Genomic DNA, 26,735 nt, shown 5'->3' with positions numbered 1-26,735 from the left:
CTCAGGGAAGGATATTGCTTTTAGAACAAAATCGGTACTATCATGAGCGGAAGACAACCTGTAAGACTATTGCAACCATTTTTCGATGTAATTTCCTGTTTTTGTACAGTCCCATAGAATATTTTCATCTACCTGAAATTTTTACAAGTTTTTTGCCAGAAAAAATCGTTTCAGCACGCCGATAACAGCCCAAGAGACCAGATTGACAAGCTGATAAAATTAACCTGCTATTTCCGCCAATGAATAAGTACTATTTGAAGGGTTTTTGACAGTCGGCGGTCTTTAGAGAATTGAGAGACAGAAGGCTACCCTTAATTCAATTTTGAACCTCGATGTTTTCAAGTTTACTAAATCATGACTTTAAGCACGGATGCTTAAAGGCGGATGCTCTTCCCAAGATTAAAGTCATTTTGTGATTTCGATGCGACAATTCATATCTAAGTCGAACTGGAAAACATCCTGTGTCGAGAAAAATCTCAAATAAATATGGGCAAATATGTTCTTTTTTAATTCTAGGTAGCGTAATTTATTAATTTCTTCAAATGTTTGAATTAAATTAACAAAAATTTTTTTTTAATGAAAATACAAAAAAGATCTGGAGGAAAGGCTTATATTCCTGTGGAAGCGTATCGAGAAGTGAACAATTAGCCAAATTTATTAACTGCAGCAGCCAAGAGGCTTGCTAAGAGCTTGGGTCATGAAAGTTTTACACTTTGGTTTAATCCACAGAGTTTTAGTGTCACATTTGTTACCGTGGGTACTAAAGCTGGACAAAAATTGAATAAATAGTTTATTAATAGGTAAGTATGTACATAGGCACCCAACCTGTTTCAGACCAGGATAAATCACCTAACCTTTTCTTTGGTTTATAAATTGGAATCATTTTGTATCCGTTCAGCTCACTTGCACGTGCCAAAATATATCTTCTATAATTTTTTTTTATTAGGATCATTATCAGCAGGATTATCCTTCACAACTGAAACCAGTCGGACTTTTGACTTGAAGCCAACTGGATAGGTAGACCTATTTTTAATCGCTTTATTCTATTTGTAAATAGGCTTGTACTTGTATTTTGGTGCGTAGGTTGGTTTATAGGCAGACTTGTATTTGTCACAGAACGGTGCATAGGTCTTCTTATAAGCAGTTTTATATTGGTTATACGACGGTCTGTAGCGTGGTTTATCAATATAATTATATTGGTCGTACTTGGCTGCAGGACTTTGATTAACACCTGACTTATAGTCACAGCTCTGGCTGTAAGTTGGTTTCATATTTTGCTTTTCCGATGTACGAAACATCAGCCCAATATCCATTGTGATCAGATATGTATTTCACCACTTGAAGTCAACCGTCTGGAAGATTTACAAAGTATTCCCCGGTGGTTGCGTAGCCATCGTTTTGCTCTTTGTGTCCAAAATCGTTATAGTTGTAAGGATCATTGACCTTATATGCAAAAGAGTAGGGCATCCCTTTTTCCTGAAAAAAAAACTTAGTAAAATAAGTAATAAGAAATGGCGTAGCAAATATTCTTTTTAAAAATTCCTAAAGTTTTATTCTTCTTAACTGCGCAAAGAGCCTAAAGCGGTGTTCACTTGCGAGTCTAGCTAGAATCTCATGTCTAGACACGTGATCTGGCCAGAAATGAATTTCCAGGCAACTACCGTTCCCAAGAAGAATTCAGTGCTTAGCTAAAACTACAATTTTAGTTTCAAATGAATTGCAGTTGTCATTTCTAGCCAATGAAGAGAACTTATGCGGGTAAAACTTTCAAAATTGTAATTTCTGTTTTTTATTGTCTCAGGAACTTTGAATCTATTAACGTTATAAAAGAGAAAACGTATCCATATCTGAGATAACGGATGAGAAAAGTCAAACAATTGCCTTAGTGTGCTTCACTGTCTCGTCTGGTGTTGAATATTGGCTTAAAATGAAAAACACTTAATACGAAAGCAAAAATTAAATTTTAGTTTAAAAATCTAAACATAAAGATGAAAATAGTGGAACTTGACACATGTTGATTGGCTGCAATCGAAAATCCTAGACTTTGAGTTTTAGAGTCTACAACTGGATGCTTGGCTGCAACTTGTCTAGCCAAGCACCGCATTTTACTTGTGAACGGTAGTTGTCTAGTCATTAATTTTTGGCCAGATACATGTCAAGACATGGGATTCTAGCTAGACATACATGTGAACGCCGCTTAAGTCTAACTATCAGAAAAATGCCAGGTCTGCAATATTTTTGGCAAACAAATGAATAAGTTGGAAAGGAGTTTTACAACTGGTAAATAGATACAAATACAAATATGGATACGTGTTCTCTTTTATAACGTTAATACATTCAAAGTTCCTGAGACTTCCTGGAAGAATGAATATCAGCATACATTGAATAATCAGTTTACTTTCATTACCTCTTTTCCAAATGGCTATTATAGCGGCTCCTTTTTTGCGGTCGTTGTTGAATTTTTTACAAGAAAAAAAAATCCCACTGCTTAAAATTACAATCGTTTCAGTAAAGTGCAAATGACGTTCTAGCCCCTAAATGGCTTAGGGGCGCTAGCCCTACTTCTCTTTATGGTAGTTTTTGTTCGCTTATGTTTGACTTGATTATTTATTTTAATTTCCCAAGAATTTATGATATTTTATAGTAGCCTTTTAACTCCTCTTTACGGTAGTTTTTGTTCTCTGTTGTTTGGTTTGATTATTCATTTTAATTTCAAAATAATTTATGGTACTTTATGGTAGCCCTTTACGGTAGTTTTGTTCGCTGATGTTTGACTTGATTACTCATTTTAATTTCCCAAGAATTTATGGTACTTTATGGTAGCCCTTTAACTCCTCTTTACGGTAGTTTTTGTTCGCTGATGTTTGACTTGATTATTCATTTTAATTTCTCAAGAATTGATGGTACTTTATGGTAGCCCTTTAACTCCTCTTTACAGTAGTGTTTGTTCGCTGATGTTTGGCTTGATTATTCATTTTAATTTCTGTTCATTTTGAGTTTCAGTTATTCATTAATGGTAAATTGTATTTATTGAAAGTTTGAATTATTATTTGACATTTATTCAGCTCGTCTTTGGTTTAATATAGCCCTTTACTTTTCTTTGCAAAACTTACTTTTTTTAATTTTTTTTTAATTAAAAACTTAAAAAATTTGATTCTTTCGATGTACATATTGCTATCAGAATACTTTTTGAGATTTTCGGGTACTATTAACGCGAGTCGCTACTTACAGTTTGTTACTGAATGATACTCAAATAATAATAATAATAATTTATTTGTTCCCTTTATCCACAAAAATAGGCATTAGATTAGTAGACAAAAAAAAAAAAAAAAAAAAAAAAACCACAAAGCACAGGAAAGACAACCACACACACACACACACAAAAGGGAGAAGAGCTACTTAAGGACAACAATAATATTGTCACTCAGCAAAAACAAAAAGTAAAAGAAAAAATTATTTCAGTAATAATAAAAAATACTTCAACTTCGATTAATACGACTCAAGGAAAAGTTAGCTATTTTATCCAAAAGCTTACGGGACCTAATCGATGCTTTAAATTATGAAACAAAAAACAAAAACTCTTTTAGTATTAAAAAAGAATCTTCATATTGTTTTAATTAAATGCACTTTTTGTTTCAGGAGTCTGTCTTACAGAATTGGGACAAAATTCAAACTTTAGCGTAAAGAGCGAGGTGTTGAGGAGGAGTAAGCCCCCTCATACACGTAATAATTTTTGTTCGCTTTAATTTTTAATGTTGCTTCTTCCTTTCGTTAAAGAAACTTGTTTTTTATGGCACTTGGTATGAACCAAGTGACATATAGCAATCGCAAATTCTGTCGGTCTGTCTGTCTGTAGGTCTGTCCGTCCTGGTTTCGCTACTTTAGGCACTTGTAGGTAAGCTAATACAATGACATTTGGCAGGCTTATCAGGGACCAGACCAGATTAAATTAGAAATAGTTTTTTTCAAAATTTGACCATCTGGGGGGGGGGGGGGGCATGGGGGGTTGGTTAATTCGGAATTTATTTTAGAAAAAATGAAGTATTTTTAACTTACGAACGGGCTATGGGATCTTAATGAAATTTTATGTTTGGAAGAAACCGTGTCTCAAAGCTCTTATTTTAAATCCTGACCAGATCTGCTGAAATTGGGGGGTGTTGGGGGGGAGAACCTAAAATCTTGTAAAACGCTTAGAATGGAGGGATCGGGATGAAACTTGTTGGGTAAAATAAGCAGAAGTCCTAGATACGTTATTGCCGTAACTGGAACGGATATGCTCTGTTTGGGGGAGTTGGGGGGCTTAATTCTGAAAATTAGAAGAGATGAGGTATTTTTAACTTACGAAGGAGTGATCGGATCTTAATGCAATTTTAAGTTTGGAAGAATATCGTGTCTCAGAGCTCTTTTTTTAAATCCTGACTGGATCCGGTGACATTGGGGAAAATTGATGGAGGAACCTAAAATCTCGGAAGTTGAGTTGAGTTAGGCTGCTTTTGAAATTATGTGGGAACTATCAGATGCACAACTGAATTTTTCAGGAACAACACAGACTGAAAGTGTCTGCTTTTCATTATAACTTTCTCTTACAAATATCGTAAGGCATTGGGAAAAAGTCATGCTATTAGAGCTCCTTTTTAAATTAAACAATTCAATCCGTCTGAATTTCCAATTGTGATACATTCTGATTTTACAAGAAATTCCTAGCGGAAAAATCCCCCCCCCATACAGAAATGTAGGCCTATACATACTTCCCAATAACAAACATTACGCATAAACATATGGAGCAATTTTATAACTTGAAGACCTTTCCCCTGGGGTTTTGGAAGGTTCACGCTCTATCCAAAAGAATAGCTATTGGACCTTTCAATTATGGTAATTATTCATTGGTAAATATTAACTAAAATATGGTGATATAAACAAAATGGTAATTTCGAATTCTTGATCGGAATATTTTGAGAAAAGGGGGCGGATGAGGGGGCTTAGTTACCCTCCAATCTTTTTGGTCACTTAAAAAACGCACTAGAGTTTTTAATTTACATTCAAATGAGCCCTCTGACGAAACTCGTGGACCACTCGGTCGATAAGATCTCCCCTGGAAAAAAAATATAACAAATAAACACGCATCCGTGATCTTTCTTCTGGCGAAATATACAAAATTCCACATTTTTACAGATGTAAGCTTAAAACCTCTACGATAAAGTGTTTTGATATGCTGAATGTGATGGTATGATTTTTAATTGAAGTTCTATCACTTTTAGGGGATGTTTCCCCCTTCTTCGAAAACCAGACAAATTTTCTCTGGCTCATAGCCTTTAATGGGTAAAACTAAACTTATTGAAACTTATATATTTGAAATCAGTATAATAAGCCGATTGTTTTGACAGTCTATCGGGATCAAAATTCTGTTTTTTAGAGTTTCAGTTAGTACTGAGCCGGGTCCCTCCTTACTGTTCGTTACCAAGAACTGTTTGATATGAACTTGCTAAACAAAAGAGAACATTTTCCTATGTTCATATATTTTAGCGTGTCATAGCTTAATGAAATTTGATTTTTTGAAGGATATCGTGTCTCAGAGCTCTTCTTTTAAATCCTGACCGGATCCGGTGACATTGGGGTGAGTTTGGAGGGCCTAAAATCTTAGATTTTAAATCTTGGATTTTTTGGATTTTGGAAAACTCTTAGAGTGGAGAGATCGGGAAGAAACTTGGTGGTAAAAATAATCATAAGTCCTAGATACGTGATTGAAATAACCGGAACGGGTATTCTCTCTTTGGGGAGTTGGGAGAGGAGGGTTAATTCTGAAAAGATTAATATTTTTAACTTACGAATAAGTGCTCGGATCTTAATAAAATTTGATATTTAGAAGGATATCGTGTCTCTAAGCTCTTATTTTAAATCCTGAACGGATTCGGTGAAGGGGAAGTGGGGGGGGGGCGGGAACTAAAACTTGGGAAACGCTTCGAATGAATCGGAACCCGATCGAACGCTTCGATCGGAATGAAACTTGGTGGGAAAAATAAGTACAAGTCCTAGATACGGGATTGATATAACCAGAACCGATATGCTCTTTTTGGGGGAGATCGGGAGAGGGTTGAACTCAGATCTCTGATTTTAAATCCCCACCGGATCCAGCGTTATTAGGGGTGGGGATCTTGAAAACTCTTAAAGTGGAGAGATCAGGATGAAACTCGGTGGAAAGAATAAGCCCAAGTCCAAGATAGGTGACTGACATAACCGGACCGGATCTGCTCTCTTTGGTGGAGTTGGGGGAGGGGGAGTAATTCGAAAAAATTAGAAAAATGAGATATTTGTTACTTACGAATGGGTAATCAGATCTTAATGAAATTTGATAACTAGAAGGATCTTGTGCTTTAAAACTCTCATTTTAAACCTCGACCAGATCCGGTGACATTGAAGGGAGTTAGAGGGGGAAACCAAAATTCTTGGAAAACGTGAAAATCGAATTATCTTACGAATGAGTAATTGGATTTTAATGAAACTTGATATATTGAATTATTATTGAGACGGGTATTATTGAACCACGAACTGTTTGATAAAAGCTTGTTGTTATTTATGGATGTGCAAATCCGTACTTTTTCGGAAATTGGGTAACTGCCCAAACTTTGTGGCATATCCCCTGTATTTTGTATTTACCGTATATATACCCTGTACTTGATTCCTTTATTGGCGCACTTGGCCCTCTAGAAAATGTAAGACACCGCCAAAATAAATTCTCTATAGTGCCCAAAGTATTCACCATCTTGGGGAGAATAAAATGTCAAGACGTGCGTCAGATTAACTGGTAATGAAAAGCAAAAAATACAACAAATGAACTCCTAGAATCGTCAGTTGAGTGGTGGCTTAATTTTTTTTGGCTGGGGCATTTGACACCCAGAATTCAATGCTTCTATCCTATTTTTTACTGAAAAACACTTTTTTTTATTTTCATTGAAAAAATTTGAAAAGCGACACAATCGCCCCCCTTAATAAACAAGAGCTAAGAGCTCATATGGCACTTGTGACGAAGCAAGAAGAGCTAAGAGCCAAGAGATCATCTGGTACGAGCTCTAACAAAATTCTATGAATCAATAGATTGATTTAAAAAGGAATATAAGAGGCTTAATGCTGGTCAGGATTTAAAATAAGAGCTCTGAGTCACGATGTCCTTATAAATATCAAAATTCATTAAGATCCGATCACCCACTCGTAAGTTATAACTACCTAATTTTTTCTAAATTTTCCTCTCCCTTTAGCCCCCCAGATGGTCGAATCTGGGAAAACGACTTTATCAAGTCAAATTGTGCAGCTTCCTGACACGCCTATCAATTTTCATCGTCCTAGCACGTCCAAAAGCACCAAACTCGCCAAATCACTGAACCCTTCCCCCCAACTCCCCCAAAGAGAGCGAATCCAGTAAGATTCTCTCAATCACGTATCAAGGACATTTGTTTATTCTATCCACCAAGCTTCATCCCGATTCCTACACTCCAAGTGTTTTTCCAAGGTTTCCCCCTCCAACTCCCCCCAATGTCAAACGATCTGGTCGGGATTTAAAATAAGAGCTCTGAGATATGAATTCTGTCTAGAAATCAAATTTCATTAAGATCCGATCATCTATTCGAAAGATAAAAATACCCCAATTTTAACGTTTTCCAAGAATTCCAGTTTCCCCCTCTAACTCCCCCCAACGTCACAGGATCTGGTCGGAATTTAAAATAAGAACTTTAAAGCACAAGCTCCTTCTAAATATCAACTTTCATTAAGATCTGGTCACCCTTTCGTAAGTTACAAATTCATCAATTTTCAAAATTACCCCCCCCCTCCAATTCCACAAAAGAGAGCAGATCCGGTCCGGTTATGTCAGTCACGTATCTTAGACAGGTTTTTGTTCTTCTCATCTATTTTCATCCTGATCTCACCGCTTTAAGTATTTTCTAAGATTTCCGATCGCCCTCCCATTTGCCCCCCCCCAATTATGTATGATCCGGTTGAGATTTAAAATAAGAGATCTAAGTTAAAAGGTCCTTCTAAATATGAAGTTTCATGAATATCCAATCACTCCTTCGTAAGTTAAAAATACGTCATTTTTTCTGATTTTTCAGAATTAGCTCCTCCCCCCAATAGATCGGATCCGGTCCAATTATGTAAATCACGTAAGACTTCTGCTTATTTTTCACACCAAGTTTCATCCCGATCCCTCCAATCTAAGTGTTTTTCCATGATTTTAGGTTCCCCCACCCCAAACTTCCCCCAACGTCACTAGATCCAGTCAGGATTTAAAATAAGAGCTTTGAGACACGATATCCTTCTAAATATCAAATTTCATTGAGATCCGATAACCCATTCGTAATTTAAAAGTACCTCATTTTCTCTAATTTTCCAGAACTAACCCCTCCCCCAACTACCCCAAAGAGAGCGGATCCGTTTAGGTTATGTCAATCATGTATCTAAGACTCGTGATTATTTTTTCCACCAAGTTTCATCCCGATCCCTCCACTCTAAGTGTTTTTCAAGTTTTAGGATTCCCCCTCCCAAATCCTCCCCCCCCCAGTGTCACCAGATCTGGTCAGGTTTAAAATAGGAGCTCTGATCCAAGATATCCTTCTAAATATCAAATTTCAATGAGCTCCGATCACCTGTTCGTAAGTTAAAAATACCTCATTTTTTCTAATTTTTCAGAATTACATCCCCCCAAACTGCCCCGAAGAGAGCGGATCCGTTCCGAATATGTCAATCATGTATCTGGGACTTGTGCTTATTTTTCCCATCAAGTATCATCCCGATGGCTCCACTCTAAGTGTTTTCCAAGATTTTAGGTCCCCCCTTACAACTCCCCCCAATGTCATCAGATCCGGTCGAGATTTCAAATAAGAGTTCTGAGACACAATATTATTCTAAAGATCAAATTTCATTAAGATCCCATCACCCATTCATAAGTTTACTATACTTCATTTTTTCTATTCTTTTCGAATTAACCGGCCCTCCACTTCTCCCCAGATGGTCAAATTGGGAAAACAACTATTTTTAATTTAAGCTGGTTCTGTCCCTTATACGTCTGCCCAATTTCATCGTCCTAGCTTACCTGGAAGTGCCTAAAGTAGCAAAACCAGGACCGACAGACAGACAGACAGACAGACAGACAGAATTGGCGATTGCTATATGTCACAAGGTTAATAACAAGTGCCACAAAACTGAGAAATTCTATTCTCACTTTTGTCTCCCACATTTTAGTGAGTTGACACCACTGAGCCTGAGCTTTCTCGTTCAAATAGGGCAAGAAAATAAAAAGTTGCATTAATTATTTCTCATACTTACATAGTTTTCGTAGTCATATTTTTGCTGGACTTCAGATGTAACATATAAGGAAATGATAAAAAAGAGACATGACTGCAAAGCCTGCAAAATAAGGAAGAAGCATTATAGAAGGTTGCAACTATTGTTTTTTATGTTTATTGTTTATGTATATGTTTTAATTATATGCTTTTTATGTTTATGCTTATTTTATGTTAAATGTCTAAAATAATACATCTTATTTTCATTTTCAAGCATCTTTATGAAAGAATGGGGGGTAGTCTGGAGCAAAGCCAAACAGTAATATTAGACCGGACGACGTAAAATCATGGTTTATGTTCCTTAAAGAGGTTTTCGGGCTTTATATTTTCAAGAAGTTTTTCGGGCCTTATGTTTATTGATAGTACAATCCCAAAATCATATTGACTACAACTTAGGGACATCTCTCTCCACAAAGGTCAAAATGAATACAGATCCTCAAAAGGAGCAACTGGGATATTTAATCTTACTTTGAAAAAGACAGGCATAGACCCAATAGCCTCTTATTCTGCATGCACCAATGACGATAACGTCCCAATGTACTACGTAAGAGATACTGCGATTTTATGATAGAGAAGCCTCGGGGGGGAAGTGTTCTTGCCTACTCTGTAAGGAGGCTGGAGATGGGATGGTTCTTTTTTTGAATATATGTCTAATATTGGTAAATTTGAGGGTTAAATTCTTACGAGAGGCCTCGTCGTTTGTCCCTGGTATTTCAAGGTCTACTCCGAGGAATTTATATTATTGTGTTTGGATGTTTTATAAAGAATGGTGTGGAAGCATGAAAGGCAGTGACTTAAATTTTTAAAATGTTATTTTTATATTTTCAAGGAGGCACACTCGTACCTCTATAAAGAGGCGAACCACGACAATGTTAAGTGATCTTCGGTTCCAGTGGTCGCAGAGGGATGGGGAGGGATGCATTTCGTAGCCCGAGCTTCAACTAAAAAACCTATATATATATATATATATATATATATATATATATATATATATATATATATATATATATATATATATATATATATATATATATATATATATATATATATATATATATATATATATATATATATATATATATATATATATATGTGATTGTACGGATGAGTAGGGTTAAGGCCTAATTCAAGTGCTGGTCTATATTAATCACTAATTTAGGAAAACAGTCTTCCTTTTCTCCTTCTGTCTTTTTTTTTAAGTGTTTGTGCTGTTTCATTGGTGATTTATCTTTCCATGATATATATATATATATATATATATATATATATATATATATATATATATATATATATATATATATATATATATGTCTTCTACCGCATTTAAAAACAAGTGCGCAGTTATTTATTTTGTTACGCTTTCATTGTTAATGCAAGTAAATTACTCGGAACGAAAAGGCCGTGATTAAGTGAACTTGAAAACATCGAGCTTCAAAATTGAAGTGAGGTTAGCCTTCTGTCTTTGAATTAAATAAAAAAAACAAGTTTTTTGAAATGAAAGTAAGGAGCGACATTAAAACTTAAAACGAACAGAAATTACTCCGTATATGAAAGGGGCTTTTACTCCTCGACACCCCGCTCCTTACGCTAAAGTTTTTTATTGTTTTAAAAAGTAGAGTTGCGAGAAAGAATCAAACTTTAGCGCAAGGAGCGGGGTGTCGAGGAGGAAAAGCCCCTTTCATATACGGAGTAATTTCTGTTCGTTTTAAGTTTTAATGTCGCTCCTTACTTTCATTTCAAAAAACTTGTTTTTTTTTATTTAATTTCTGAAAGTTTTTGAATTAATGCATGTCTGATTTTGGCTCTCCGTACATAAATTATTAAAATGAAATTTGCATATTAATTCTTTTTTTGGCTAAATGGCTTTCTCTTAGTTTTGATCAGACGATTTTGAGAAATAAGGGGTGGGGAAGGAGGCTTAGTTGCCCTCCAATTTTTCGGTTACTTAAAAAGGCAACTAGATCTCTTAATTTATTAACGAACGTTTTTATTAGTAAACAAAATACGTAACTTAAGAATTAACTTACGTAACAAACTTTTATATTCTTATATTTTTGATTATATATATATGAGAGGATTGGTCCCCTCGTTAATACCTTGCTCTTCACACTAAATCTTGTTTTGTCCCAATTCTTTAAGAATGACCCCTGAATCAGAAAGGCCGTAGAATAAATAGTTGAAATTACTTAATTTTTTTTAGCATAAACAGCGAAGTATTTATCTCCTCCTAAATACCTCGCTCTTTATGCTAAAAGTATTTTTAGAACCCCTCATATGCGTAATAATCTCTGTTTGTTTTAAGTTTTAATGCTTCTCCTTACTTTCAATTGAAAAAACTTTTTCATGTTTATATTTTCATTGTTTTTTTATAGTAATGCTAGAAAGTCCTGCGCCCTTTTCATTGAATTTCTCTTCCCCCAAGAAATATTCCTCCAAGGAAAGATCCTCCCATATAGCCCCCTTCTCTGAACCCCACACCCAAACCAAAAAATCCTCTTGATAACGTCGGTACACTTCCCAGTAACTATTACTGTATGTAAACATTGGTCAAAGTTTGTAACTTGCAGCCCTCCCCCAGGGACTGTGGGGGGTAAGTCATCCCCAAAGACATAGTTATTATGGTTTTCGACTATGCGGAACAAAATGGCTATCTCAAAATTTTGATCCGTTGACTTTGGGAAAAAACGAGCGTGGGAAGGGGCCTAGGTGCCCTCCAATTTTTTGGTCACTTAAAAAGGGAACTAGAACTTTTTATTTTCGTTAGAATGAGCCCTCTTGCAACACTCTAGGACCACTTGGTTGATACGATGACCCCTGGGAAAAAAAACAACAAAAAAAAACAACAAATAAACACGCACCCGTGATTTGTCTTCTGGCAAAAAATACGAAATTCCACATTTTTGTAGATTGGACCTTGAAATTTTTTCTAAAGGGTTCTCTGATACTCTGAATGCGATGGTGCGATTTTTTTCCCTATTTTCCAAAATAAGGCAAATTTCTCAGGCTCGTAACTTTTGATGACAAAGACTAAATTTGATGAAACGTATATATTTAAAATCAGCATAAAAATCCGATTCTTTTGATATTTCTTTTAGCATCGAAATTACGTCTTTTAGAGTTTCGTTTACTATTGAGCCGGGTCGCTCCTTACTACAGTTCGTTACCACGAACTGTTTGATTCCCATATTCGGTTAAGTTTCACTCTAATTGTTATGGGAATATTCCAACCCGCTTGGAAGTGCTTCAAGGTGGTGTTCTTTCACCGTATCTTTTCTGTATTTGTATCGCAGTGTGTTATACAAAAGTATGCCCTTTCTTTTTTGTAATTTGGTAAATGTCTTTGTATTGCATATGCGGATGATATACTTCTAGATCTAGCCGTTCTAGATTTAGCCTCTCGAATTCCGTATCATCTATTTCAAAACATTTCAAAACTGTTGGTCTGTCATTGAATATTGATAAGTGTGAGTAACTAGTCTTTAATGCAAAGTCTATGCCCATTTGAAATCCGCGTTCTAACTTCTCCATCCATTATGTCTCTGATTTGCGGCGGTCAAGCATTCATATTTATTGGAATCTACTAGCTTTCAGGATCAATGTTGTACGGCATATTAAAGAAAACTAAAAGCGGGTTATGGTAAAATAGTAGCTAATCGTGGTTATTATTATCGAAAATCGCTTGCATTGCTATACACTAGTTTTTGCGACCATTCAATACTTTTCCTATCTGGTATTTCACCTATCCTGAAAAAAAGACAAGATCTGACTGAATTGTGTATATTATATTTCCGCTATTGTAAGTTTGTTTCATCTACCCCGGTCTTATAGGAAAAAGAAAATAATTCGGTATTTCGGGGCTTCTGACATTATTACTCATTTGCGGAAGTTAGGCTCAAAATTGGAAAAGGATTATATTTTTTCTCTGGGCCCCTTCCACCTCTTAGTTCGTTTATTTTCCCATTAGTTTTCACCTGTTTTCGCTTTATAGTTGTGTATCTCTTAGCAGTTCTTTCGTTAGTTGAGTTATGGTTGTGGTATATATGTTTTATCGCTCGTATAGTTGCGTTATTTTCAAATTATACTCCATAATAGAGAGGCTCCGAACACCCAGCATTGTATATTAAGCTCTGAATTTGACGTTTTTTTCTAACGTGACCAGATTCGTCCTGCGCCCTGCGCCCTTTTCATTGAATTTTTCTTCCTCCATGACATATTTCTCCAAGGAAAGATCCTCCCACATAGGGAAAGATCCTCCCCTCAACCCTACCCCTAAAACCAAAAAAAATCCCCCTGAAAACGTCTGTACACTTCCCTATAACCATTATTATATGTAAACACTGGTCGAAGTTTGTAACTTGCAGCCCCTCCCCCAGGAACTGTGGGGGAGTAAGTCATCCACAAAGACATAGTTATTATGGTTTTCGACTATGCTGAACAAAATGGCTATCTTAGAATTTTGATCTGTTGACTTTGGGGAAAAAATGAGCGTGGGAGGGGGCTTAGATGCCCTCCAATTTTTTCGGTCACTTAAAAAGGGCACTAGAACTTTTCATTTCCGTTAGAATGAGCCCTCTTGCGACATTCTAGGACCACTTGGTCGATACGATGACCCCTGGGGAAAGGAAAAAAAAAAAAAAAAAAAAAAAAACAAACAAATAAACACGCACCCGTGATTTGTCTTCTGGCAAAAAATACAAAATTCCACATTTTTGTAGATAGGAGCTTGAAACTTCTACAGTAGGGTTCTCTGGTACGCTGAATCTGATGGTGTCATTTTCGTTAAGATCCTACGACTTTTAGGGGGTGTTTCCCCCTATTTTCCTAAATAAGGCAAATTTTCTCAGGCTCGTAACTTTTGATGGGTAAGACTAAACTTGATGAAACTTATATATTTAAAATCAGAATTAAAATGCAATTCTTTTGATGTAGCTATTGATATCAAAATTCAATTTTTTAGAGTTTTGGTTACTATTGAGCCGGATCGCTCCTTACTACAGTTCGTTACCACGAACTGTTTGATTCTCTAGAGACCGTTGGTTGTCAAAACTTCAAATAGCACCAATTATCAAGTCTTGTCAAAGGTTTTGATTGACAGCTTCCTTTGGTGAGATGTTTCAGCCGAGAAATAGTAATATATTTGGCTGGGTAAAAATAAATTTTATTAGTTAAAGTAAAATAAAAAATTTAAGAGTTAAATTTTTTTTAAAAATTCTTTAATTTTTTTAATTTTTTACTTAAAATTTAAGTAAAAATAAATTTTATTAGTTAAAGATATACGCAACTTACAAATTAGCTTACGTAAAGAAACTTCTGTATTCTCATATTTTTATTGCATATATGAGGGGGTTCACCCCCTCGTCAGTACCTCACTCTTCACGCTAAAGCTTAAATTTTGTCCCAATTTCTTAAGAATGACCCCTGAATAACAAAAGCCGTAGAATAAATAGTTGAAATTTCTAAAAATACTTTAACGTAAAGAACGAAGTATTAGGAGGTGAGCCCCTCATATGCGTAATAATTTCTGTTCCTTTTAATAGAAATAATTATGGAATATTTACAAGAATTAATATTTACAAGAAAATAATAACAGGGATATTCTGTTCCTTTCAGTTGAAAAACTTTGCCATATTTATTTTTTCATTGTTTTTTTTTTTTTAAATAATGCTAGAAAATCCTGCGCTCCTTTCATGGAAATTTTCTTCCCCGATGACAAATTCCTCCGTGAAAAGTTCCCCCAATATATCCCCCTCTTCTCAACCCCTGCCCCCAGCCAAATGAAAACGTCCCAGAAAACGTCTGTAAACTTCCCAATAACCATTACTATATGTAAGCACTGGTCAGTGTTAGTAACCTGTAGCCCCTCCCACGGGGACTGTGGGGGATTAGGTCATCCCAAATGGCATAGTTGTAAGGATTGTCGACTACGCTGAATAAAATGGCTATCTCAGAATTTTGATCCGGTGACTTCGGGAAAATAATTAGCGTGCGACGGGGGCCTAGGCGCCCTCCGATTTTTTTGGTCACTTATAAAGAGCACTAGAACTTTTCATTTCCGTTAGAATGAACCCTATCGCAAGATTCTAGGACCACTGGATCGATACGATCACCCTGGAAAAAAAAAACCAAAAAAAAACAAATAAACATGTATCCGTGATCTGCCTTCTGACAAAAAATACAAAATTCCACATTTTTAAACAGTTCGTGGTAACGAACTGTAGTAAGGAGCGACTAGGCTCAATAGTAACGAAACTCTAAAAAAATGGAATTTTGATACCAATAGTTATATCAAAAGAATGACATTTTAATGCTGATTTGAAATATATAAATTTCATCAAGAATAGTCTTACCCATCAAAAATTACGAGCCTGAAAATATTTGCCTCATTTTAGAAAATAGGGGGAAACACCCCCTAAAAGTCATACGATCTTAACGAAAATCACATCATCAGATTCAGCGTAACAGAGAACCTTGTTGTAGAAGTTTCAAGCCCCAATCTATAAAAATGTGGAATTTCGCATTTTGTGCCAGAAGACAAATCACGGATGCGTGTTTATTTGTTTTTTGTTTTTTTTTCCAGGGGTGATGGGAAATTGGAGGGCACCTAGGCTCCCTCCCACGGTCATTTTTCCCCAAAGTTACCGGATCAAAATTCTGAGATAGCCATTTTATTCACCATAGTCGAAAAACCCAATAACTATGTCTTTGGGGACGACTTGCTCCCCCGCAGTCCCCGTGGGAGGTGCTGCAAGTTACAATCTTTGACCTGTGTGTACATATAGTAATGGTTACTAAGAAGTGTAAAGACTTTTTCAGGGGGATTTTTTTGGTTTGAGGGGGATATTTGAGGGGAGAGGGTTACTGGGGAGGATTTTTCCATGAGGAACTTCTCATGGGGGAAGAGACTTTCAATGGAGGGGGTGCAGGATTTTCTAGCATTATTTAAAAAAAACAATGAAAAAATAAACATGAAAAGTTTTTTTTCTACTGAAAGTGAGAAGCTGCATTAAAAATTAAACTTAAAACGAACAGAAATTATTATGCATATGAGGGGTCTACCTCCTCGTAATACCTCGCTCTTTACGCTAAAGCATTTTTAGTGATTTCAACTATTTATTCTACGGCCTTTGTGATTCAGGGGTCATTCTTAACGAATTGGGACAAAATTCAAGCTTTATTATCAAGAGCGAGGTATCAACGAGGGGCGAGCCCCCTCATATACGCAATAAAAATATACGAATATTGAAGTTCGCTACGTAATTTAATTCGTAAGTTACGTATATTTTTTACTTACGAAGACGTTCGTAAAAATAATAAGTAAATGATGCCTTTTTAAGTAATCAAAACTAGGAAGGCAACTAGGCCTCCTCCCTCGCTCCTTTTTTCTCAAAATCTTCCGATGAAAACTGTGAAAAAGCCATTTAGCCTCAAAAATTAATATGCAAATTTCGTTTTAATTATTTATATGTGGAGAGCCAAGATCAAACCGTGCATTAATTCAAAGACGTCCAGAAATTAAAAAAAAAAGTTTGTTTAAATGAAAGTAAGGAGCGACATTAAAACTTAAAACGAACAGAAATTACTCCGTATATGAAAGGGGCTTTTCTTCCTCAACGCCCCGCTCTTTACGCTAAAGCTTGACTCTTTCTCTTAACTCTACATTTTAAAACAGTAAAAAACTTTAGCGTAAAAAGCGGGGCGTTGAAGAGAAAAAGCCCCTTTCATATACGGAGTAATTTCTGATCGTTTTAACTTTTAATGTCGCTCCTTACTTTCACTTAAAAAAACTTGTTTTGCTTTTTTGTTTAATTCTAGATAGGGGCTTGAAACTACAGTAGGATTCTCTGATACGCTGAATCTGGTGGTGTAAATTTCGTTAAGGTTCTATGATTTTTACGGGTTGTTTCCTCCTCACATGTGCTTCCAAACTTAAGTCTCTAGATCGTGCACGAAAAATGCAGGATCAAAAATCCATCGGCAATCCTTCAATTCGTCGCAATCCAAGTTTCTATCACCAGTCACGATCTGGTAGGGCAACGGGGAAGAAGCTACGGGGTTCTGCTCCGCCGCAAGGTTTGTCGCTTGACCGAAATCTCTTGACTTGTCTAGTTCTTCAGCGTACCGCATTATTAGGTATTTTGGATATTTACATCTACCAAGCTCCAAATACTTTTTACAAAGGCGCTGTCTATGTGTGGTAACACTTTTAAGATGTATACCACGCTTTGATTTAATTTTCCCCATGATTTCGGCTTTGTGTGCACAACTTTACTGAAGGCTCCTGACTATTTCTCATTTTTAGGTTTCTTCATTGCATTGAAATAATTTATGAAAATTTCACACTCTATTAACAAGCCGCTGATTATACCAGCTTGTCATCATGGTCTCTTGGGGGTATTATCGGCGATCTGAAACGATTCCTTCTGGCAACCGACTTGTAAAAATTTCAGGTAGCTGAAAATATTCTAGGGGACTGTTAGAAAACAGGAAAATAAATCGAAAAATGGTTCCAATCATCTTACAGGTTATTGTCTTCTGCTCATGATAGTACCGATTTTATTCTAAAAGCAATATTGTTTATCAAGTACACTTGCGAAAAAGACCTAGACATTTTCTAAGATTTCTAAGCAATTAGAGAAAATAGAGCAAAATCCTTTCTAACATTTTGTAGCATCTTCAAGAAGCTATGGCCTGATATTAAAAGCGGCATCTTCCGCCAATGAATACTTGAGTACTTTTTAAAAATAAATTTTCAATTTAACATGGGATTTTCGAGTTCCATCAGTTCACTTAATCACGGCCAAAAATAATAAAGAGAAAGAGCAACTAAATTACTTAGTGAATTCTGTAGAAGTTGTTTTCTTATGCTCTTCAGAATTCTTAAAAATTCATACGAATAGTTTAATTTTTATCCATGTTGAATATGATTACCTGTTTTTTGAAGTTAGTTTATTATTTTTTCAATTATTTCTGGCCAATGATCAGTATTTCTTTTATATAAAATTCATTCAGTTCAAATTTATAGATTAAAAGTTTTAAGCATTAGAACATTTGCAAAATGATAGAAAAAGTTTTCTAAATATTGGAAAAACATTCGTAAAAAGGGATACAGTATTAATACAGCCATTTCATAATTTCAACTTGTCTGAAAGATTTAAAGTTGATGTTCATGCACCAAATTAGATAAAAATATGGCTTTCCCTCATGTATAACAAGATAAACGAAAAATGCGGTTCTGTCCCACTTTCTCGAGCAATAACAAAAGAAATCTGAAATGGCTATGAAAAATTTTACAGATCACGATGATAGACAGCCAAGAGTGTTCTTTTCTGCGATGCATTTAGGGCAAAATGAAACCAGGTCACCCCCAATTCGGAGGGAAAAGGTAGTAAGGAACGGTTTAAAGAAAGTAGGAGCCTCAGAGGAGGGGCTGAAGAGTAAATAATTAGATATATTAGGGTGGGAGAGGGGCATACGCAGGTTTTTTAGCCTCAGACGGCTTGGTGCTGAAGTGAGTTGTTAGTAGTAACAGCAGTAATAGAATAGTCATAGATGCATGTTTATACATTAATTTTCAATTGTGATCATTACGATTTTGCCGTCATGAGTGGTCGCAGAATTTTGAGAAGGTGTAAATCGAATGCGAATAGAGAGATCCAGGGCCTGTCTAGGCAACAGAAGTGATTACAAAACAGTGAAGTGTTGTCTTTTTGTCACAAAAGACAACTTCCTGTTAAGCCAAAATAAGCAGATATAAATTCAAATAATCTTTCAGTTTTAGAAATACAACAAATCTATATAAATATATAAATGAACGCAAATTACAATAAATAAGCTCGTTGAACCCAAAACAAGCAGAAATTAACATGAGTAGGGCTGTCAACCCTATGCCTTCTTAAGGCCAGAACATAATTTGCACTTTACTTGAACAAGCAACAACAAATCAATGTAGATTGACAGTTTAGTATACATATACTGACATTCATTCCTTACAGTCTTAATAATTTTTGATTTATTTAAGGTAAAAAAATGTAAACATTTAAAAATGTATTTTATCTTCAGTTCTAAGCGTATTTGTTTTGGTTCTACGTGCATTAAACTCTCCTCCTCCGATTATATACCTAATTTGAAGCCTCATGAATGCTGAATGAGTACGTACGTCAATTCAGCCATCAACACTAAATTTCATACTCCAGATCATTTTTATAACTGATATTTTTTCATTATCTGTTACATATAGATATTAGTGTGCTTAATCTCCGTTTTATTTGACTGCAATACATTTTATATGATTATTAACATTGTTGTTAGAACATCATCAAATTTTGACACTCCAAATGAAGAAAAAAATGTGTCTAGATTTTTTTTCATAATGTGATTCTAGTTTTTCTTCAAATTTCTTTAGGTCTGACGCCTTGCCGTCTTCAAAGACAAAAATATAATTTGTACTTCATTGAAGATAACGCTTAAATTGAGCTACGTGTTTAATTTTTCATAATACCAGAAGCAATTAAAAGCCACCATCAAAACCAAGACAAAAAAAAATGAATGTCTATTGACAGTTTAATATAAAATACCGGGAAGCTCGGGTTTCAACCTTTCCATGGCATTCAGCAAGCGGTGGGCTTATATATATTCATATTTTATTCATTTATAATGCATTAGCATAATCATTGTGGTATTCTTAGTTTTAAGTCGTGAGATGTCAAATCAACAATTTCAATTGAATTAAGAAATTCAGGGGTGAAATCAATTCTTCTTTTCTGTTAAGGCATCAAAGAATCATGCATTTTATAGGATTTGTCTTCTCTTGGGATTTATTGTGATTTCCACTGTTGCTTCCTTCCTAACCGCATATCTCGTTTACGATCCGATGTGATCATCCCTGTTGCTTTTCTTCTAGACACAGTTTTCTTTGCCTACTATTTTCATTTGTGATTCGTTTTGATGCTTGTTCCTGCATGTCTTCTAGCTATCGATCTCTTAGTGATTCATTTTCCCTCATCTTTAATCAGACATTTTTTCCATTCCTTGTAGCTATTCGGATTCATTTAAAATGATGCAATTTTTCATGATGTTTTAAATACCAAAAAACTTATTTTCTAGCTTTTCCCGAGTGGTTACATTTTCGCTTTAATTATTTTGTTATTTAACTGTGTAACAACCATATACATTGCCTGGTCTTTGCCCACTGAAGTATCTAATGATACTTCATGCATTAGCATTATTATTGATGCATTAGCATAATTGTTGCTTCTTCTCTAGTTTCAAGTAATAAGGTGCAAATACTTAATTTCAGTTGAATTAAGAGATTCTTTCATGAACTCATTTTCTCCATGCATATTTATGCTTCACAGACGCTAAAATAGCAAGTTCTTCATCCGATTGGAATTTCTGACACATCTAAACTACACAATAGCATAATTGTCGTGTTTTTTTTTTTGGTGTCATTGAGTGGAAAATCATGAATTTTGAGTCAAGTGAAGAAAATCTGATGTGGATTCAGTTCCTCTTTCCAGCTTATCCTTCATACACACGCAAAAATAACACAAGCCTGATTCATTACTATTTCTGTTATATCCTAGGTACGCGTTACTATAATTATTGTGTAATTCTTCAGTTTGAAGTCATAGAGTGGCAAACCAGCAATCTCATCTGATCAAAAAATCTTGCACGAATTCAATTCTTCCTTCCTGTTTATCCTTCACAGACACAAAAACAACTTGCATTCCATAGTGGCAAATCACTAATTTCTGTTGCATTTAGAAATTCTGGCTTTTCTTTCCTACTTATCCTTCACAGAAACCAATATAACTTTATTCCGTTCCTGGATTGTTATGAAATTCAAATGTTAATTCATTTCCTCTTTCCAGTGTATCTTTGTCGACATGAATGACACGCTCCTTCATTCTACATTCTAATGAGAAAAATCAGCAATTTCAACTGAATTGAATTACTTAAGTGTAAATTTATTTATTCCTTCCTGTATATCCTTCACAGACTAACACTCGCTCAACTACCCCCCCCCCCCAACAAAAAATTAAGGCTCTCAAACCCATTACCTATACATATTGTTTTTTCATGATAGAAAAACCTAAGGTGCCAGTTTTCAAATAAAAACTTGGATCTGTTTTCTAGAAATGAGGTATAATTATATACATGAATATTAATAAAAAAAAGCAGTTTCCTTAGCTATTTGGAATCATTTGTCATCTTTTATCATCATATTTATTCCTGAAAGTCTCAGCACTATAGGATTTATTAAAGTCATTAAAAAAAAAACAAGTTTTTTTAACTGAAAGTAAGGAGTGACATTAAAACTTAAAACGAACAGAAGTTACTCCGTGTATGAAAGGGGCTGCTCCTTCCTCAACATCCCGCTCTATACGCTAAAGTTTATAGTAAATAACTTAGCTCAAAGAGCGGGACGTTGAGGGAGGATCATCCTCCCAGGTTATAGGCTTGCCTGAAAATATCTAATTGCAAGTTGTAGACTTGAAATTGTATTGGAAAATATCCAATATACAAGTTGTAGGCTTACCCGAAAATTATTCAAAATTAGATTATTTTCTCTGTAATTTTCTCAGATACGCCGTTTTAACAACTTGCATCCATGTTTTTTTGTTTTTGAATTAATTCAACTTTCTCCTCAGTATTTTCTTAAATTATCAGTTTCATTCCCTTAGCCTTAGTAGTATTGGTATCATAGTAGTAGCAGTAGTAGAGTAAGAGTAGTTGCATTTTTAGTAGTATTGCTGGATTAGTAGTAGTAGTGGTAGTTGTAGTATTAGTAACAGCAGTAGCAGTAGCATTTGTAGTATTAGTAGCATGTACATATTACCTCTTGGCCAGTTGAACATCTTCCTCATGATGCCTTGGATGTTTCAGTTTGATATACTAAGCCATTCCCAAAAGAGGCTCTAAACGGTCAATCCTTTTGATTAAGTGTCCGTCAATAGATTGACGTGTGCTTTAATCAATCGTAAATCGACCATTCAATCAACCCTTCAATCTTGATCAAAGCTAATCTAACACTTTTGATCATAATGGTTGAGCCATTTAAGCTTTCTATCAATCACCGTCAATGCTTGACTCAAGCATTAAACAGGTTCCTAGACGGTCAATCATACTTGAGTCAATCGGCTGACCTAAGTTTTTCATCCAGATGATTGACCGTCTAGGACCTTCTCAAAATACTGTTGATGCGCCTTTTGACAATCTGTATGCAAATAGTAGGTTCTGATGAACTCTTCATCATTCCCTGAAGGGTCCAACTAATTATCCTCAGTCATTTTTGAGTTGCGCCCTTTTGACAACTTTTATTCGCATGACATGTTTTGATTTAGTTTAGCACCCCCCTCAACATTCTTTGTAAGCTTCCCCTGAATCCCCTTGGTCTTTTTTAACACCAAAGATCAAATATACCTCCTCCCCTTTCTCAATAAAAAGTAATATATATAAACAATGGGTGAATTGCACAACTTAAAACCGTTACCCTGAGGGCTGTGGGGGGACTTTCACAAAGAAATAGTTACTGTTCCTTTCTACTATGCTGAAGAAATTGGCTACCTTAAAGTTTTACTGAATGTGATTTGGGAATGAAGGAGCGTGGGGGGACTGGTTACCCTCCAATTCATTTTGACTCTTAAAAAGGGCACTATTTCTTCTAATTTTCAATCGTCAGGAGTTCCTTCCAAAGTTTCTACGACAATTCCTTTCATATAAGTTGCCGCGGTGAAAAAAAAAAGAAAAAATTATGCGTGCCAATTCGCTTCTTAGTTAGGCAACGCTATTGCGCTGCCTATAATTATTTAGTTGGCTGATTTTACAATAATTACTCACCAAGATTATAAAATTTCATATTCTAATAAAATATGTCTTGGTTTTTACTTCGCTGATTTTGCATACTATGCACAATCAACACATCAAAATTAGAAACTTGTCATTTGAATAAAATATAGCCGAATAATTTAGCCAGAGGAAGCATTTATGATTTATGTGAATATATGTCATTTCGAAAGATGTTTATTGTAGTTTGATACTCCTTTCTGTTTTTTATGAACATAATTTCTCTGGTTGGTTTATTTTACCTTTGTAAGCTAATTCCCAAGTTTTTATAATATTTAAGCCTTTTTGGCAATAAACAGTGCTCCTATCTTTAATTTGTTTATTTATTTCTGTGGCAATTTATCTGCATTGAAAACAGAACGTTTCATTTCCAACAAAATCAAGTTTCAGAAGATTACTTACCTAATATAAGAATTAAATTAAAAAAAAAAAACATGAAGAGAGTTCTAGCGACGATCTGACTGTAGTGTACTATTGCTTTTTACTTGTTAACGTTGCAATTGGCAAATTGAAAGTTCCATTACCCCTTCTGAGGGCCTTTGGAGGGCAATCAGCCTCCCTTCCAAAGACATTTCTGTTACATGACCACCCATAATCCTATGATACTGGATCTAAATTTATTAGAAACGTCAGATGATCTAACAAGTATGCTTCTGGGTTTGACATCACCCCCACATCTCTAGAGGGAATATCCCCTGATTCTGTAGACCACCCATTATTCACACATGAGTTTTAGTAGATAAGATGGCAATGTTTGATCCTGGTTGTCTGATCAGCTTGGATATCTTAGGAATAACTCGTTTATTTATATCGCCCTATAAATATCCCCCTATTTATATCGGGATTTATTCTTAGGAATAAATCCCAGGAATTTACAAAAGGTATTTTCCAAAGACACAGAAACTTGTATAAAACAAAATATACTATGTACACCCAAGCATGATATAGTAGTAGACAGGTTTAATAGCAAAACTTGACAGCTATCGCTAATTTGTGTTTCTTTACAACATATACAATATCAAACTACACTTGTAAATATAAATCAAACTATAAATATTAACTCTTATTATACATTTTGACGAAAACCGGGACGAAAGAATTACCATATCGGTTTGTTCTTGCTTTAACGGGAACTAACTTATCTTGCTCTCTCGTTTTTGATGGTAGAAGTTGATCAGGTAGAATGTCACAGTGCTGAGATTTAGAAAGCAAGTACTTTCTGAAACTCATTATCAGAGTTTCGTACCGGTTTTGGAGTGACGGCAGTCCTAGCACTTTCAGAGCCTTTTCGTAAGTATACCAATTATCCGCCAAGTTTTGGGAACAGCTCGTCGGATTAAGTTAGAACTTTCTTTTTCCATCAGAGAGGGGGGGTAGATAGATCTTAAGTTTTGACAAGGGGAGGAGGCAAGGTAGGTCAAAAGACACTATGTGCATCCAGGTCATCCAAAAAGTATATGTACAATACCTTGGCAACGACTTGGGGGATTAAGTTAAAACTTTCAGATGCTGTTGGTGAGAAGAAGGTAGAGGGTAGCTTAAGAAGACTTCAGACCTTATTTTGGGAGAATGTTGAAGAATACACGAGTCCTGTGAGATTTATAACCTTTTTGGGATTAATTAACGCAGTAAATCAAAAGACTCTGTTCTTGCCAGGTTGTCAAAATGGTTTCTTGCAATATATTGGGAAAGGCTTGGGGTAATAAGTTAAAACTTTCAGGGAGTGTCAAAGTGAAGGGTGAGATGGAAGAGCAAGTTGACACAGAAAAACAATTGGAGAGAGAGAGCATTGAACGAAACCAAGAGATAGTATATGCATCCGGGTTATTTAAATACTATATCTACAACGCCTCAGCAACACATCAAGAGACGGAGTTGAAAGTTTCAGGTAGGGTAGGAGAAAGGAGGGGTAGAAGGGGTTAACAATTTTGTGGAGGGAGAGAGGATTGTCTGAAAATGGCAGGTCTGTAATCGTCCCTAGCGCTTTTGCGTTATATTCCTCTATGATAATTACAGTCTATCAAAATGTTGATGGCAACGGACTTGAAGCAAGGAGCGACACGGCTCAATAGTAAGCAAAATTATAAAAACCAGTTTTGATATCAACAAATATGTCAAAAGAATCGGACTATTATGCTAATTCCAACACATAATTATATATATATATATATATATATATATATATATATATATATATATATATATATATATATATATATATATATATATATATATATATATATATATATATATATATATATATATATATAGTCTTCATAAATATAGTGAAAGAAAGGAATTGACTGTTTTTACCGTAATTTAACATCAAGTACTGCGCTTACCTTCATGTTTACAGATTGTCGCACTACACAAGTATAAACTGAACTGCTTATCTATAAAAAACAAATGTTTTAGCTATATATGTTTTAACAGGAGTAGACGAAGGTCAATAGCGATGAGTATTGAAGCATCAAAAAGAAACTTTATTTGTCAAGTTTGGTATTTTCTGTTCGCAGGAGGTAAACAGAATCAGTTTTTTTTTCTTTCCCAATATCGAGTCAATAGATCGTTAAAGAGTCATGTCTTGTTTGAATGAGTTTGAAGAACTTGAGTCTGAGCTACTATTCTAAATCTGTGTATATATAGACCGAAAGTAATACTTACGATGATGTATTTCATAATATGTTTCGATTTGCGATAGCCTATATGCTTCTATGGATTTTTCTTGCAATTTCTATCAAAATTTTTCGTCTCTACCAATTCTCTCTTTTTTACGCACTCATTCTCTCCCTGTCTTTTTCTCTGTTATTTTTTCGCTCAATGTATCTTCCCTTTATCATGATTTCAGGGATATCTGAAGCCTAGTTTAAATTGAACCTATCTTTCAAAATAACATTTTTTCCCCAAAAACAACAAACGCGTATAAGTCCAATTTCAGAAAAAATAATTGTTATTCAGGTTAGAAGATAAATACTTATTTCAAATACTCATCTTCAATTTTTGATTGAGTAAAAAAAAAAGGTATACCCTGCTGTAAAATTTACAGCAGGCACAAGTCGATTCTATTTATTTTTATTTATTTATTTTCTTTATTTCCCTCAAAAAATGAGGAGTACGCTACAATATAATATAAATAAAAAACAACTGATAACACTTACAGTCAAAACGTATCAAATATTGATCGAACACTTGCTAAATAGATTAAACACTTGCTAAATAGATTAGCCTATAAATCATGAAGAGCCAGAACTGTTACTAAAAAACGGAAATAAATTGTGGCCTAAAAGGCTAATTTTCGCCCTATCTTCAAATGTTTTATATTTTTTCTTTATACAGACTACAGGATCCTTCACATTAAGCTTTAAAACAATCTCAGTGTTACTAAAAGAAAGGGGGAAACCAAGTAAAAATTTACAAAATTTAAAATAAGCAACTTTAATGGGTGAAAGATCAGAAGGTCTGAAATTTCGGAAGAGGAGAGACGGGAACAATACGTGAGGCAGAGCAACAGCGCTATAATTACGACCAAGGACGTCCCGACGGTAAAGACCCCGAAAA

The 26,735-nt window shown here is 35.1% G+C and overlaps 1 long non-coding RNA gene across 1 annotated transcript; it reads right to left on the bottom strand.

Moving 5' to 3' along the window:
• Positions 1–525: 525 nt before the first annotated feature.
• LOC136028775 (uncharacterized) lies at positions 526–25,978 on the bottom strand. Its single transcript, XR_010617876.1, has 3 exons — positions 25,520–25,978; positions 9,316–9,396; positions 526–1,476 (listed from the first exon to the last, which is right to left on the bottom strand). It is a non-coding gene; the product is annotated as an uncharacterized LOC136028775 (long non-coding RNA).
• Between the last annotated feature and the right edge of the window lie 757 nt (positions 25,979–26,735).

The sequence above is a fragment of the Artemia franciscana genome, chromosome 7, assembly GCF_032884065.1.
Source record: "Artemia franciscana chromosome 7, ASM3288406v1, whole genome shotgun sequence".
NCBI classification, from domain to species: Eukaryota; Metazoa; Arthropoda; class Branchiopoda; order Anostraca; family Artemiidae; genus Artemia; species Artemia franciscana.
This window is presented reverse-complemented; position numbering and strand designations above follow the sequence as displayed.